Here is an 11,668-nt window from a genome sequence, read left to right as displayed (position 1 = left end):
AGCATAAGTGTTTCTACCCAGCTTTCCCTTTATTTCTGTTTGCATGGGATATTTTTTTCCTACCCCTTCACTTTTAACCCATGTGTGTCTCTCAATCTAAAGTGAGTCTCTTGTAAGCAACACATTGATGGGTCATTTTAAAAAAATTTATTCTGCCACCCTATGTCTTTGATTAGAGTTTAGTACATTTATATACTATATTAAATTCTAATGGTAGCATATTTAGGACATTTATTTTTGTGAAACAACTTATTTGGCTTTCTTTAGTCTGTGAAAATTTTTAAAATTATATTTTATTAATTATGCTATAGTCAGTTTTCCCATTTTTTCCCCTTTTGCCCTCTTTCACCCAGCACCTCACATCCCCTCAGGCAATCCCCACACCTTTGCTCATGTCCATGAGTCATGCATATAAGTTCTTTTGCTACTCCATTTCCTCTACTGTACTTTATATCACCATGACCATTCTGTAACTACTAATTTATACTTCTTAATTCTCTAACTTATTCCCCAAAACCCCAATGACCCACACATGAACTTACTTAGACTCATTCCATCTGAGTTCCAGCACTAGGGTAGCAGCTAGAAGGGCAATGGTGGCATAGGAGGAGGAACTGAGATGTCTGGCGTCAGAGCAAGAGCTGGTGGACAGCTTTCTACTGGACAGAACGACAGGCAGAGGCCATTTTTCCTTTTCTGAATGTTCCCTTTACAAAGCCATACACCTGGCAGGCAGGAGTCATTTCTGAGACTACATCAACCTGGCTTACACATTTGCCCCACCCTGGTGTTTTCTTGAGGCCCAGCCCACACTGTTAACAGTGGCTTTTCCATATGAATGGCTAGTGTTGGCTCATCCTTCACATCTTCCTAAATCCTCCCAAACAACCACCCTCAGCAAGTCCCCAGCCCCTATACCTCTTGGGGCCCCAAGCCTGGCACTAGCAGCAGCCACCCTAGGTTCACAGCTTGGCTTCACCTGGGAACGTCTAAACCCAGCACAAGTAGCAGCCATTTATAGATTACTTTGTAGCTCATGTTGAGCTGGGAGAGGGGCAGAACACAGGTGGTAGCTGATCTTGGCACGCACTACCTGGAAACTCCAGAGCCTACATACCCAGTGGACAGCTACAAACCACATTGGAGTGCCACCACCCTGCCCTTGAACAGCAGATCTGCCATTGAGGGTGGAGGTTGGTGGTCAGTGGTTACAACCAGTCCTTGCAGCTGACTGGTCTGGAAAAGTCCCTCCCACTGTCCTGCCAAGAGCAACCAATGTTCAACTGGGTAAATCTCTCCCATTGACCTGCCAACTGCAATCATGGCCCAACTGTAAGAGGAGGGTGTACTCAGCCCACACAGAGGGTGCACCTTAAGTACCCAGCTTAAGGATAGGGAAGGCTGTGTCACTGGACCCTACAGAACACTTACTATATTAGGCAATGCTACCAAGACAGAGAGCCATAGCATCTATACCTAATATGTAGCGACAAACATAGGGAGGCTGCCAAAAGGAGGAGACAAAGAAACATGGCCCAAATGGAAGAACAGAATGAAATTCCAGAAAAAGAATTACAAACGAAATGGAGAGAAGTGATGTATCAGGTGCAGAGTTCAAAACACTGGTTATAAAAGTATGCTCAAGGACTTAGCAAGAATACTTTTTAAGAAACAGATACCTCTGACTGATGTGGCTTGGTAGGTTTAGTACTGACCTGAGAACCAAAGGGTCACAGGTTCAATTCCCAATCAGGACACATGCCTGAGTTGTGGTCAGGTCCCCAGCTGGGGGAGCATGAGAAGCAACGATACAATGATATTTTTCTCCCTCTCTTCCTTTCTCCTTTCTTGTCTCCCTAGAAATAAATAAATTAAATTAAATTAAAAGAAGCAGATATGCTTTTTAAGTAGCACTCTATATATTTTAAAATTATAATTACATTTCACTTTTTACAGAATTGATTCTAAGTCTCTAGTGAGATATTTCATCTTTTTATTTTCTGGAAGATAATCTTATTAACTTGGCAGCTAACAGCAGATTTTTTTTATCAAATCTAAGTTAATATCTATTTTCAATTTTACTGTCTCAGCTTTGGTTCTAGTATTGGATATTTCAAGTTTTTTTTAATTCTGTTTTTAAATCTTTTTTAAAACATAAAGATTCCAAATTATATTATATTTTTTCACCCAATAAAGTGTGTGTATTTTTCTCTGATAGTCAGAAATGCTGGCAGCCAGAATAAAGTGCTTTTGAACCAGGCCAGCTGACACCTAGAGATGCTGAAGCTATTTTTCCTCCATGTTCCTGCATGTATATAAGATTTGTGAACAATCAATATTGTCTTCTTTAGGGATATGTTTAAGGATAGTTTGTATGACACAGAAATAGATAATAGAAATAATCAACAATAAATAAATAGAACATATTTTTAAAAGCTTTTGAGAAAACATATGAATAGTAGGGGCTAGTAATAAAGCAAAATGTTGAGGTAATTTCAAATTATTAAAATTTCATTCAAATTAGTCTATAAATCCATTGCAATTTCTGTCAATATATTGAGTTGCTATGGAAATTACCAAACTGATTCTAAATTTTAAGATACATTTCTTGTATAAAGACATTCTTTATAGGAAAGAACAAAGCCCAAGAATTTCTGTGGCTAGGTATCAATATTTGCATAAAGCTATAAGAAATTAAGAAGGATTAGTATTGTTTATCTGTACAATAATGGAAAAATAGATAAATGGAACATAGTAGAACATTCGAAAATAACAACACATATATATATGGTCAACTTTATGCCTAAGGTGACAGACATCATGGTGCATTGGAATAAATATGACCTTTTAAAGTAAAATGTTCTGCAATTATTGGATATCTTTTTGGAAAAAACCCATTAATCTTGTACCCTAGCAAACACCATAGACAAAAATTAACTGCAGGTAAGTCATAGCCTGAGTATGGAAGGTATAAAAAAATTAAACTTCTATAAGAAAACAGATTATCTTTCTAACTTTGGTATAGGTAAAGATTTCTTAAACAGGACAGAAAATAATGAAGGAAAAACTGATACATTAGAATATATTAAAATTACAAAATTCTGTTCATTAAACAAAGTCAAAATGAGACTAAAAAGATTAATATCCAAAACTTTTATATCCACTATGAATGTATCCATATTGATGTGTATTGATACATACATATCACAAAACTCAAATCTATATTTAAAAATTGTTCACATCAGTAAGGTAAACAGACAATCAGGAAAATAATAAACAAGAAATCTTAACGACCTAATAAAATAATGAAAAGGAAATCTCAACTGGCAGTTCATGTAACAGAAAAAAAAAAGATAAATAAGCTTCAACTTTATTAGTTATCAGGGAAATGTAAATTAAACAAAATGCAAATTTCTATATACTAACAGAGTGATTAAATTTAAGAAGGCAGACAATGTCATTTATTGATGCCGTATGGGAAAAACTGATTATCATAACTGCCACAGCAAAGTAAGTTTATACCAATAACCTGTCTAAAATGTTAGCGGTATCTCTAAAGCTAAAACCATATGTACCCTAAGGCCCCTCAATTACATTTCTGGTTAAGTATTCCACAAAAGTAAGTATATATATTCTTTTTTTTTTAAAGGAATGGATTTTTAAAAGATTTTATTTATTTATCTTTAGAGGGTAAGGGAAAGAGAGAGGGGGAGAAATATCAATGTATGGTTGCCTCTTGTGCATCCCCTGCTGGGAACTGGCCTGCAACCCAGAGGCATCTGCACTGATTGGGAATTAAACCATGATCCTTTGGTTTGCATGCTTGTGCTCATTCCACTGAGCTACACCAGCCAGGGCTATATGTTCTTTAAAATGAAAATAACCCATGTGTCCATCAGTGGTAGTGTGCACAACTGTGGTATGTTTATGTAATAGAAAACTAAATACATCTCAGAAAAAATAACGGGGAAAAGTAGACCTCAAAGTGTGAGTATCTACTGTATGATTCTGATAATCTCAATTTCACATTTTCTATATTAAATAATTCAATAAGAATTCTAAAGATAAAAAATATTTTTCTGTTCTGCAACATTCTTGAAAGTGTCACATATTTATATATTCAAGTTATTAAAATTTCTCACTGCTAGATTTGGTTGACTATCTTTGCCTGAGTTCAGGTAATTAATAAACTGTCTGATGTAATATGCAGCATAATTAATGTAACTCAATGGAAAGTAATGTTTAAACCCTCATATGTTTCTTACAATTACTGTAATAAAATTAGTATCTAAAGGTCACTGTAATGTCATTTTGGGAAAGCATTCATTCAGAAATGAATTAAGTGTGAGCCATTTTTTCTCATATGATTGATTAAAAAATAAAATCAGAAGTTTTTTAAAAGTTGATTTATACATTAATATTCAAATTATTATTGATATTTAATTTTGGTAAATAAATTGATCCTACAATCTCTATAAAGTCAATGAAAATTTTGTAGAACCCTAAATTACTGGTGTAAATTTTTATAAAGTTATTAAAATAATAGATGTAGAGTTTGAATGAATTTGTAATTTTTTACAGTTTCAATGTCCTTATATCATTTTTAATATGATATTACATTATTTTGGAGATATGTATTGTTTTCTCTGTATAATATTAAATTTTTGTGGTATTTCTGTAATGAAATCAAGGTTTATTTTTAGCAGTTTTCACATTAAGCAATTTATTTTCAAAAGTGAAGCAAGGTATTTTTATTTATTTATTTATTTATTTATTTATTTATTTATTTATTTTATTGTTCAAGTACAGCTGTCTCCATTTTTACCCCACCACACACCCCCACCCCACTGAGCCCCGCCTCCCACCCTTGAACCTACCTACCCCTTTGGCTTTGTCCATGTGTCCTTTACAAATATTCTTTGATGGCCTTCTCCCTATTTCTCCCACCTTTCCTCTCCCTCCTTTCCTCTGGTTACTGTCAGTTTGTTCTTTATTTCATTTTAAAAACCTGAGTAAGAAATATGTGAAGATGTACTTCAATTTTAAGGATTCCAGTAGAGAAAATGGAGTTTAATAAAATGCTAATACTTACCTACTTCCAAATATTATTTATAACTGTCTTTGATCATTTTAACCTTTCTTTTGAGGATAGTAACATTTTAGAATAATTCTTTTTAGAAAAGTATATTCTTTACTCACTAGCGATATATTTTCTAAAGAATTATTTGTCCTTCTGTACCCAAATTCCCCAAACAATTGGCCATGAACAGTTTCTTCTCTTCCTCTCCTGGTCTCTCTTACATCCTTTCTCCATTAAAATCTCTATATGACACAATGACCCCCCTAAATTTTTTTTGATAGTTTTGCTAATGATTCTCATTTGGGTAAACCTAATGGGAAGGTTTTAGTTCTCACTTAACTTGACCAGACAACACGATTTAACAAGGATAACCTTCCTTTCTTCCTTGATACTTGACTGCCAAGATCTCTTTTTCTTTTGGGATTCACTTATATTGTGAGGCATTGGTTGATCAATTCTTGTCCTCCCTTTTTCTATCAAAACTCATTCCTTCAGTGATTCATGTAATAACCTGGATTTAAATTTATTCCACCTATAAAACTCCCTAAAATTTATGTCTTCAGTCCAGACCTCTCTCTGAAGCCCCACATTCATAGTACAATTGTCTATTTTAATAGCTTGACTCTTGTGCTTACTAGGTTATTTCTTATTAATCATATTAGAAATTAGTCTTCTGATCTTTTTCAGACATGCTCTGCTTACAGCCCTATCCATATCACTATTGGTTATCAAAGTTTTTGTGTTTTACTTTCCCACATTTTTAATCAGCCCCAGGTAGACGGTATACACAGCATTTCACTGTCTGCACTGTTAACACTCGGGGGCAAGCTACTGACAGCCTCCTTGCACGTGTGCCTGCAACAATCTTTTGATTGGTCTCCTTGCTTCTGACCTCATTTTCCTAAAGTCTTAATCACACAGCAAAAATTGTGAACATTTTAAAATTATTTTATTTACTTGTTATTTTTAAAATAAAAGTTATACATACTTAAGGTGTGCAACATGACTTGGTACACATGTTCATAATGAAATGATTATTAGTCAAGCTAGTTAACATGCCCATTTATTCATAGTTATCTTTTTAATGGTAGGAGTACCTAAAATCTCTTAGCCAGTTTCCAATATGCAATACAGTATTAACTACAGTCACCACACTGTGTATTTGATCTCTAGATTTATTCATCCTACATAATTACAACTTTGTGCCTTTGACCAACAACTTCTCGCTTTCCCTATATCTCTGCCCTGGCAACCGCTGTTCTATTCTCTTTCTACAGTTTTGACTATTTTGGATTTCATGTATAAGTAAGATCATGAAGTTTTTTAGTGTGGATGTGTGTTTCTGAGTCTGGCTTATACTGGTTTACATCACTTACCATAATGTCCTCCAGGTCATTTATGTTGCTGCAAATGGCAGAATTGCTTTTCTTTATGGCTGCAAATATCACAATATATGTGTTCATATCTTGATGGACACTTACGTTGTTTCCATATCTTGGCAATTGTAAATAATGGTACTGTTATTAGAGGAAATAGGTTCTTCAATATCATCACAGGAAAAGAATTTTAGGGACCCTCATATAGGAGTTTTGTGATAGTGACAAGATTTATCAAAGCCAAGAGATACAGTACACTCTCAGAGAGGCAGAGAGTAGGCAGGTGAGAGGGGAATGGCTGCCCTGAGGTCCTTGCTAAGCTTCCATATATTTCCTTGGGCTTTGAAAAGAACAGACTTTCTTTCAGGTTATCCATTGTCTTTCCTGGCCTTTCCCAGGCTTGTGCTTGTGCCTTCCCTCTATCCAATCTCTTTCCTGGATTTTCTAGGGACTGTGCCATTCCCCTACCCTTTTTCCCCCCAGATTTTCACAGGCTTTGTTCTCCCTGTATTTATGGTCACTATTTTGGATCCTCCTGCGTATGCCTCCAATTTGGCTTCTATTGTTCATGCATTCAGCCAGTGGAATGATGCCACTCACCTTCTGGGGGCGCTATAAAGCTCTTTCCTGCCTACTTGAGTAGACAAGATGTTTTGCTACCTAGGGCAGAACAATGTTGGTTACTCCCCAGTAAGACTGTTCTGTTCACTTTCTCCTCTTTTGTTAATCAGCTAACTGCCCATTTTAACATCCCCCCCCTCAGTAAATATTAAAGGAACTCTGGGCCTCTGTAATATTTCAAGAATTTTCATTATTTATTCCCCTAACTTCATCTGTTCTGGAGTTTGGCTGGCACTAATGGCACTCGGTCTGTATCTGTTATGTCTCTTCTTGACTAGTATAATTTAAGCTACTCATTCTCTGGCTGAAGAGAAGAGAGGTATAAATCATCTGCTCTTAGGTGTCCTTGATTAGGGAAGACAATATCTTGCAACTTATTAGCAGGCTGTTCATTGCTCAGCCTTGTTTAATTATCTTGCCTAAGTTTCCCTCATTCCACTCATCAAGGAATTTTCCTACCTTCTTGCTAGCTTGCCTCACTGCAATGAACATGGGTGTGCACATAGCTCTTCAAGATATTAGTTTCATTTCCTTTAGCTCTATACTCACTTATAGGAGTTGAACATTGAGTGTTCTAGACCTGGCCCTTGGAAAGTAGCCACATATGTACCCTTCTTGCTAATAGGATTGGATACAACCCAGGAAGGCACATGTTGAAGAATTTTCATTGGCCTAATTTTCTAATCTGCACTAGAAGGTGGATTATTACAGAGTACCTTTCTGATTGGAAGAGATTAAGAAAAAGTCTAGGGATGTGCAGTCAGCAAAATGGCATACACATATAAAAGCTAATCATGTAAGGTGATAGATGTATCAACTAACCTGTTGTGGTAATCATTTTGCAGTGTATATATCTATAAAATTATCATGCATATTGTATACAATGCTATATGTCAATTATATCTTAGAAACCTGGAAAAAAGTTAGTGAGAAAATATTAAACATTAATATAGGAAACATACATGAAGTTTTCTATTATATATGAGTTATTTAATTAAGGATAAGACTGAATAATTATAAATGTCTGCAACCTTTCTGTGTTTAGTATATAAAAGATAAGTGGTAGTCATTATATTAACATATTATTTCTTGCCTATTGTCTTTCATCAACAATTTCTATTCTGCTAGCCCTCCATTTGATCTGCCATGGTGAAAAGTGTTGTCTTTTTTTAAATGTAAATCTAGTATAGCCTCTATTGCCTAAATATCTTCAACCAAATATTATTGTAAACATTGCATGCTCGAGTATGGCATGTATGCTCCATCACAATTTGAATTTTCTTACTCTATTATCCATTCTCTTCCCAAGAGTAGATAAACCTTTACCATCCAAATGAACTGTCTAGCACTCTTGCTTGTGGACATAATGAATACCCTCTATCAGGTTAAAGTTTCTATCAATAAAAAGTAGAGAAGATATTCCTGAATTCATCAGAGAGCTGCTGAGACAAAAAGGTTCTGAAGGTAAGATTGCAGAAAGAATGACAGAGTTTGAGTTGACATTTTGCAAGCAGTTTTTCTTCTGGTCATTTATTATTAGAGCAGGGGAGATACTGAGAATATCAGGTAGCTGTAGCCATGTATCTGACACACCTCAGTCTCATAGTGCTGGAGAAGCAAAGAAGAGAATTTGGCATGACCAAAGTAGACAGCCTTTGAGCAGTCCAGCCTTTGGCAGGACTCAAAGGCTGACAGAGAAGGCTGCTATTTTTGCAAGAAGGGAGATGAAGGGGAAGTGAGACCCACATCAGCAGTTTCTCCAACGAGGCTTTTACAGATTAATAATTCTGTAAAACTAAGCAAAATATTGCTGAAACGGATGGTAGTTGAGAGCAATTTTATAGTGTTGAAAAGACAGGTACTATGAGTCAGAAACTTCCAAAGAGGAGAAGCCTTGGCAAACTTCCCAGGCTCTCGGGTGCTTTTCTGGGGCACTGCACTTGCAGAGGCAGGGCTTGACCAAAACTCCAGTCCAGCATCTGGTCCACTCAGCCTCTACTTAGATGATCTGTTCCATTCCTGTCCTATTTGTTTACCAGAAAATAAGATCCAGCCTTTCTTGAAAGAGATAATAAAATGCTTGACATTCTATCAAAAATTACCCTACAGAGCAAGAATCAGAACCAAGAGGCAATGCCACTGACAGATGCCCCAAATAACTAAACTTGTAAGTCGTGGATTTGAAGCATTTGCAATAACATATTGAAAAAAGACATGACAATGTAGAGAACTTCACTAGATAATTGGATTATGTATTTTATTAAAAAGTCAAAAGAGAAATCTATAACTGAATAATATAATTAAGAATTCAGTATATAATAGTATGTGGAGCCATTAAAAAGAGAATTAGTGAATTAAAAGAGAGAAACAGTGATCAATAGAAACTTGTAGTTTGAATCATTTAGAACAAAACAGGTGAGGGGAAAAAAGAGAGAAGAGTATCAGAAACAGTAAGACACAGTGTTAGTGTTTAACACTGTGTTCTAATATACTAAGAATAAGAATTAGAAAAAGTTCTAATATACTAAGAATTGAAGTCCCAGTGAGAGAGAAGAGAGAATATGGAATCAAAGTAATATTTCATGAGAAAGTTTAATACTTTTTTTACACATACACCCCAGTTTCTACTCTGTTTAAATCATCTGCTTTCACCTTGCACCTGCCCTTCATAGTGCTTTGTTCTTGTTTATAACTGTTCTTACCATTATGTTAGTTATTTATGTGTCCACAGTGCACACCACAAGAATTTCTTAAAATTCTTTTCTAATTGACTGTTTACAGATATACAGTATAGCACAGGTTTATCTTACATTATGTACCTCTTTTGCTATTAAAGTTAATATCTCAGTCCAGTAATACCTCTCTGTAATGTAGTTGGGTAGAGGAAGATACACATAATGACTCTCTGTTGAGCATAAGTTGATTAAATTTGAGAAATCATTTAAATTTTTTTTTGTTTAAGACAAAACAAAAGGACATCCTACTGATTAGGCAAAGATATTTGCCAATGATACATCCAATAAGGAGTTAATATATCAAAAATGTATAAAGAATTAATGCAGTATAACACTAAAAAAAAAAACAACCAACAAACGAGTTAAAAAATGGGCAGAGGACCTAAGTAGACATTTCTCTATAGAGAGGACATACCGATGGCTGATAAACCTATGAAAAAACATATGAAGTGATGCTCAATGCCATTCATTAGAGAAAGGAGAAAATTATGCTAAGTGAAATAAGCCAGTCATAGAAAGACAAATGCCATGTGATTTCACTCATATGTGGTATCTAGTGAACAAACTGACCTAATAAGCAAAATAGAGACAGACTCACAGATAAGGGAGCAGGCTGCCAGTCTAGGGAGGGGTGCTGGGGGTTAGAGGGATTGAGCCAAAAAGAAAAAGAGCTCATGGACACTGACAACAGCGTGGTGATTGCAGAGCTGAGGGGGCTAGGTGGAGGAGGAAGAGGGCATGAGGGGGATAAACAGTAATGAAAGAAATACAATCAAAATTAAAAATGGAACCACAGTGAAATGTCACCTCACACATGTCAGAATGGCTATTATCAATAAATCAACAAACAACAAGTGCTGGCAAGAATGTGGAGAAAAGAGGACCTTTGTGCACTGTTAATGTGATTGTAAATCTGTGCAATCAGTGTGTGAAGGTTGCTCCAAAAATTAAAAATAAAACTACCAATTACACAGATATTTTAATTCTGGGTATTTATCTGAAGAAATTCAAAAGACTAAATCAAAATGATACAGGCACTCATATGGTCACTGCATCATTAATTACAATAGCTGAAATGTAGAAGCAACATAAGCCTTGATTAATATACAAGTGGACAAAAAAACGATGGTACATAATATACAGTGGAATGTTACTCAGCCATAAAAAAAAAAAGAATGAAATCTTACCATTTGCAACTACAGGGATGGACCTAGAGGGTATTATGGTAAGTGAAATAAATCAGACAGAGAACAGCAAGTACCATATAATTTTACTTATATATGAATTCCAAAGAACAAAATGAGTGAACAAACATAACAAAAACAGACCACAAATATAGAGAACAAACTTATGGTTGCTAGGTTAAGAGGGAGTTTAGGCAACTGGTGAAGGGATGAAGATATACAAATTAGTAGTTTTAAAATAGTCAGGCCTTGGCAAAGTAGCTCAGTTAGTTAAGAGTGTCATTTTGATATGCCAAAATTGTGATTTCCAAGGTTTGATCTCCAGTCAGGGCACCTACAAAAAGCAACCAATGAATGGATAAATAAATGGAACAACAGATTTATCTTTCTCTCTCTCAGCTCACTAAAAATTTAGTTATGGGATGTATAGTATAGCATAAGGAAAATAGTCAATAACATTGGAATAACTATATATGGTTTAGATGGCTACTAAGACTTATAAGGAGGATCACTTGTAATTAAATAAATGTCAAGTCACTATGCTGTATACTTGAAACTAATATAAAATGATATTGAATGTCAACTGTAACTGATAAATAAAAGATAAAAGAAAACATTTGAAGAGAAGTATATTGGAAATGAAATCTGTTAGGTGCAAGAGATACAGTATAT

The sequence above is a fragment of the Artibeus jamaicensis genome, unplaced genomic scaffold (genome assembly GCF_021234435.1).
Source record: "Artibeus jamaicensis isolate MK-2021 breed Jamaican fruit bat unplaced genomic scaffold, CSHL_Jam_final scaffold_1964, whole genome shotgun sequence".
Lineage (NCBI taxonomy): Eukaryota > Metazoa > Chordata > Mammalia > Chiroptera > Phyllostomidae > Artibeus > Artibeus jamaicensis.
This window is presented reverse-complemented; position numbering follows the sequence as displayed.